The sequence below is a fragment of the Lactuca serriola genome, chromosome 8, assembly GCF_051521515.1.
Source record: "Lactuca serriola cultivar US96UC23 chromosome 8, Lser_US96UC23_V15, whole genome shotgun sequence".
In the NCBI taxonomy this organism is placed as follows: domain Eukaryota; kingdom Viridiplantae; phylum Streptophyta; class Magnoliopsida; order Asterales; family Asteraceae; genus Lactuca; species Lactuca serriola.
Window position 1 is genome coordinate 252583348 of NC_136415.1, and position 6316 is coordinate 252589663.

Consider the following 6316-nt stretch of genomic DNA (forward strand, 5'->3'; position numbering starts at 1 on the left):
ATCGGGGTTTCGAAAACGTACCAAAATATAGCAAGGTTCTTTGATGCTTCCCCATTCTTTGGGGGTCAAACTCCTCATGACTCTCCATCCTTTTTCTCTGTTGGATAGTCTCTCTTTAAATGTCCTACTTTACCTCATAGGTAAGATGTTGTATTAGTCCCAGCGTTGGTAGTCGAAATGATGAACTCGAATAGGGTCCTACAGATACGGATGGTGTGTCCCTTCTTATTGTATCTAGTGCAATGCAGCACTTGGGAGGCTCCATAGTGATGGTAGTTGCATTTGCTGCAGTACAGGAGCTTTCCTAAGTAGGGTGTGGTTGGTGTACGAATAGCGGAGTTGACGGGGGTATTGACTGCCTCAGTTCGTTACCCTTCAGTAGGTCCTTGAGTTGAACAACTTCCTATCTCGTTCTCGAACTTGCGTTTCAGGGTATTAGGTTTAAAGTCAGGTGTGCCTTTTCCAGTAGGCACTTGTTATTGAGGTTGGTTATCACCAGGATTAGGATTGTCGTTAACTTTTCCACTAGTATTCATGTAGTTAGGGTTAAGGATAGCCATGGCGGCTGCTACGGCTGTTGTGACGGCAGCTTGGAACATAACTGAATCCATCTGAAGGTTTGGCGTTTTACGAGCGGGTTGATTACGTTTCTTCGAAGGCATGATCTGCTGCATGTCAAGAAAAGGAGTTTGTGAGCAACGATGGTTGCCTCTGGTTGAATTTTCAATGTTTATATATATGCATGAAAATTTCCCATTTTGTTATCTGATTCTCATTAATTCAGCCCACATCCCTTTAACATGGTCCTGGCATGAATAGAAGTAAGTTTCTAGAATAGATTGAGTGTCATCTGAACTATGTTACTTATGATTGGCGAATATCGATTTCCAACTTTCGAGGAGATTTGAAAAAAATTTATAGTAAAGTTCGTATACAATAAAATTCTAAATCCTTTGATGCTTAGCTCATTGAGCTGGGTGGATAACTCTTGCAATTTGGCCGGCGTTTAGACAATATGGTGTTTTAGCTATAAGAGTAGCTCCAGGGATTAAGTCAATACGAATCTCGACTTGGCGCTCGGGAGAAATCCCAGGAAGATTTTCGGGGAAGGATATCAGGAAAGTTGCGGACTTCGAGGATGCTCTCGTGGTCTTTAACTTTTTGCATTTTATCAACATCATGATTTAGGAATGCAGAGCATTCAATCTACAAGTACTTCCGACTTTGATGCATGAAACAGTACGAAGATTTGAACTGAGTTTATCACGGAAAATAACGAGGGCTTCGCTAGAGGGATGATTGAAACGAATTGTTTTCTCAAAACAGAGGTTATTAACATGATTGAAACTCAACCCATCCATTTCGATTATAACATCAAAGCTCTCTTTAGGGATAATTGTATGAGTTTGATGGGAAAAGAGTAATCACCCAGGGTAAGAGTATTGTAACGCCCCGATTCTCAGGTATTGTTCAATTATAGTTTCTTGGTTTTGGCCCTACTCGACGAGTTGGTTGCCCTACTCGTCGAGTAGCAGCGGGATTGGATCGCAAATTTAGTGACTGACTCGGCGAGTCCACTAGTGGGACTCGGCGAGTAGGAGCTGGCAAGTGAAACCTTAACTCCAGGGGTTTGTGTCCCTATTTAAAGGAGCCTTAGCCTCCCTTAGGCCTCCTTACAGTCTTAGAGAGTCCTTGATTCGAGTGTGTGCACTTTGGTGAGTGTGTGAAGCTCGATTTGAAGATTTTGAAGGAGAAGACTTGAAGGAAGAGGAGGTTGGAGCAAGTAAGGTAGGGAAATCAACACTATTTTCAGTGGTCATCTTCCATAGGTATCCTAAACTACCATCTTTTCTATGAGTTTCCTTTTTATGAAGTTCTAGGGTTTTCTGTGGACCTTAAGGGTTGATAAGTTGAACAATGAGTTGGATCTGAAGTTGTAACTTCAGATCTGAACCCTCTCTAAGCACTAGCAACATAAAGTCGCAGTATTGATCATGTATGAGGTCCCTCTTGGGAATGAAGCCCCATTAAAAGTTTAGATTTGGCATTTAGAGCCTTAAAAGCAATGCATGTATGTAAAGTTTATGACGTTACGTGATAACTATGCCATAGGAGCCTAGATCTATGAATTGGAGCCACTACATGGCTTAGAATAAGTCTGTATGGAAAAAGGACCGAACGGACTCGGCAAGTCACAAGGATGACTCGGCGAGTCTGATGAAGAAAGCTGTGAACTCGACGAGTTGGATGAACAACTCGGCGAGTCCGATGAAGATCGTCATGAAACTCGGCGAGTTGATGAACAACTCGGCGAGTCGGATGAACTTCCCCCAAAGATATGCACACATATATACCCGTCGAGTTTCACTTAGGAAACCCGACGAGTGGCTTTAGAGTTCAGTCGAAAAACAAGGGAAACTCGACGAGTCGCTCGATGACTCGGCGAGTGTGCCGGAAGTCAAGGAACCTCGGCGAGTAGCCGAGGGAACTCGGCGAGTCAGGTCAACATGGACTGTTGACCTTGACTGTTGACTTTGACCATTGACCCAAGTTGACCTGTTGACTTTTGAGGACAATTATAGATGGATCATAAACTTATGTATGCAGCTCGTGCACAGTATAGGTGGTGAAGTTCGTGACAGTGACCCGAGGGTTGGAGCTTACTTCTATGAGTCGACGTTGCAAGGTGAGTTACCATCACTATACTAAGGGGTCTAAGGCACCAAGGCCGGCCCATTTGATATGTTACCTTGAGTTGTGTTAGATGTTGAGTATGAATTAGTGTTGCATGCTAGTGGTTATGCCTGTTAGGTAGGTCTATAGGACTACCTGTGATGTTATATGATTATTGCATGCTCGATTCTTATGATCTATGTGTTTGTTACATGGGATGGGCTGAGGTTGTACTGCTTCGTGCGGTAGCCAACAAACCCTAGGAGCATTCTAGTTACGGGCTAAGGGAGACTCGTACTTTGGGCTCGTGGGTATTGCAGTCTGTAGGGCTGTAGACCCATTATGTGTTGTTCTGTTCAGTCGTTATGTTATGATATTGCCATATTTTTATGTGGACTGTATGTGTGTTGATATTTTGGGGGTAACTCATTAAGCTTTCGGGCTTACAGTTTCAGTTTATTGTTTCAGGTACCTCGGGGGATCGTGGCAAGGCCAAGGCGTGATCGTACAGCTCCTCCTATTATGTTATGTTTCTGGGAAAAGACTATGATAATCAATGTTTTGAAAACAAAGTTGTAATATTTTAATGAGCTTGACATGTTTTTAAAAGTTTAAATTTGTTCGAAATTTTGGATGTTACAAGTATAGTCTATGAACACGTTTCGTAGATGAAGCGGTGATACGTCTTTGATAAAGATACTTAGTTCATAGGCTACTGATTGGAGATATATGTTTGCTAAAGATGATATTTATCTGAATTAAGATTGTTGTCTTTATAGTTAGTATTATAATTACACAGAGTTAGAAAAATTTGACCTAGGAATAGGTCTACATCATACCAACAGAGGGAAAATTGAAAACATAAAGAACTAGTAAAAACATTACTTGTAATACAGAGATGTTTACAGGAAAAAGAGCTACTTAGAGCATAGGTAGGAAGACTATTCTTAACTAAAATAAAGGATGAGTAGAGTAGTCCTACTAGCGACGGGCACTCCTCGAACAGATCCTTAAGTTAGCCAGCTGGCGCTCCATGTTAAGAAGATGTCGCTTAAATACTCTTTGGCGTGCTCGGAGCTCTATGACTTCAGCTCGGGTTGCAGAAAGCTCTCGATGCATAGCCTTGTTGTCTCTCAAAGACCTTTCACGAGCATCTTTAAGGAGGATGGTGCGGACTGTATGCATTCTGGCATCGGTATCCACTTCCATGATTATGTTGAGGGCTGTCCTACCCTATATTTTGTTCTGAGCAACCCTGCAGACCAGGATCGGTAGGACCCTATCTGCTGAGCCTCCTGTGCTTAGATCATGAAAACTTTTTTCTCCATTAAGAGTACTTTGGGCTCCGAACGAGGGTTAGGATTTGGAACAGAGGACACCGGAGGTAGATTAGTGACTTCGAGCTCAGAGTCGGAACTCTCCGAATAGTTCTTGGCGGAGTGATCATCTAAGGGGATGGCAGGTTGTTCTTCTGGTTCGTCATCAAGACATCCTCCATTTCGAAGGTTAGGAAAGTACGGGTCGCCAGGGAGGTGGAATCCCGCCATGATATCTACACGATAATAGGGGGAGGGGGGGTAAAGAGATAGTTAACAGACGTTTAGTCTAGTACTTCTTCTATAGCATATTAGACCTTTTATATTTGGTTCAAGAAATTTTTCGGGTATCTAGGTAAGTTTTAGACTTGTTGAAACACTGCAATAACTCCCAAGCACATGTTGGTCATGCCTCGAATAAATATAGTTGATCAGGCTATACTGATCCTAGACATGATTACATAACTGCCCAAGTTTAAACGCAGTGTCCAACCTCCAAATACTTTTATTATGTACTTCTTACGATTCTTGTTCTGATATATATATATATATATATATATATATATATATACTTTTATAACATAATGATACCTATTTCTAAAGTATAATTCCTGGTCAGAGTGTTTTTATCCCAATGTGTTTATAGTTGTATATCATATAAGATTGATATACTGAGTTCACAATAAACAATGCTCTGATACCAATCTGCCACACCCCCAAACCAAAATGGCAGAAACGTTCGGTACGGATGACGTCATGTAAGTATCACAAAACATGCATTATAGTAATCAAAGTACAGCCAACCATTGCATTAATAAATATATGTTTTACATAAGTGTTTTACATCTTCTATCATCAAGGAGATACAAAAGACAACAAAATTCGCAATCCGATGCTAAGCAGTCTTCTCGAAACTTCGGGTGTACCTGTCTACTAAACTCTTGAGAATAAAAGTAGATTTTGAAAGAATATCAGCATAAAGCTGGTGAGTTTATAAGCATTTTTGTTTTAGGAATAATAGTTCTTGGTTCTTTTGAAAAATGTTATATCTTTTCCGGAAATCTCGTATTGTCCGGTGAAATAAGTATATATATATATATATATATATATATATATATATATATATATATATATATATATATACCCTCAAGAAAAATGACTATTAGATATCAGTTGAAAGTGTTCCTCAAGAAAATCCCATATTTTCTTATAAAAAACATGTTTAAATCCATTTCTTCTAGGACTTCTTAGTTCATACTAGTTACCAATAACTCATAAATCATGAATTTAATAATGAAAGTTCGTTAGTTGAATGATAAACAATATGTTTATAAAATACTGATGATTACTATGGGAAAATTCTACATTTCCCTTAAGTGAGAACTATTGAATTACTTGATAAGTAAAAGAATTTGTAAAACATTTTCAAGTAAAACAGTTTGAACAGTAATAAAATCATTGGTTTTGTAGTTATTAATCACATGTGATTGATGTAATAACTATAAGTATTCAACTTGTATTCCACCCCATAAAAGCATTTAAAACATTTAAAAGTATTTCAAAGGTTGGTTAAAGGGGTATGAACTCACTTGTGGTGAGTGGATTGGATTGAAGTGTCGGACACGGTGCTAGGTGACAAATGAAGACTTGTACACACGCACGAGCCTAGTTATCATATAATGAACATATATATAACTAATTAGCCAAAATATAACTAATAAATTAATTCGGGACACTCTAGAACATGAAAACAATTTGTTTGAAGTGTTAAAGATTACAAGGATTGCATCCAAGTGTTGGTAGGGCAAAGCTAGGGTGTTTGGAGTTCAAGGGTAAACTCCCTTGGAGTTTACGGTTTTGATGGTCATAACCCAATGAGTTTACGGCAATAAACTCTAGGGTTTACGGTCGTAAACTCTACTCCTATTGACCATGTGTTGTTTTGTGGTTTTACAAGTCTTTTGAAGCATTTCTACTTGGTGGTTTGGCCTTTGGAAGGGACTAGGGCAACAAAAACACTCCTTAGAGGAGTTTACGGCCTCATGGTCATTTCCCTTTGGGTATAATACCGTAAACCCTTATGGAAAAGGGTATTGCCATGTTTTCAAGTCCTTAACACAACTAGGTAATTGTCTAAGTTAGTTTTTAGGCCTAAGGAAGGAAAACGACCCATTTAAACACACTTTAGTGTGTTTATGGTTTTGGGAGATCCCCAAACCATAAACACCTATAAATGTTGGTCTTCTGTGTTTTTCAAGGCTTAAACACATCAATGGAAGGTTTAAACATGTCAAGGTAAGTCTTAAACATCAAACTAGGGCTTAGAT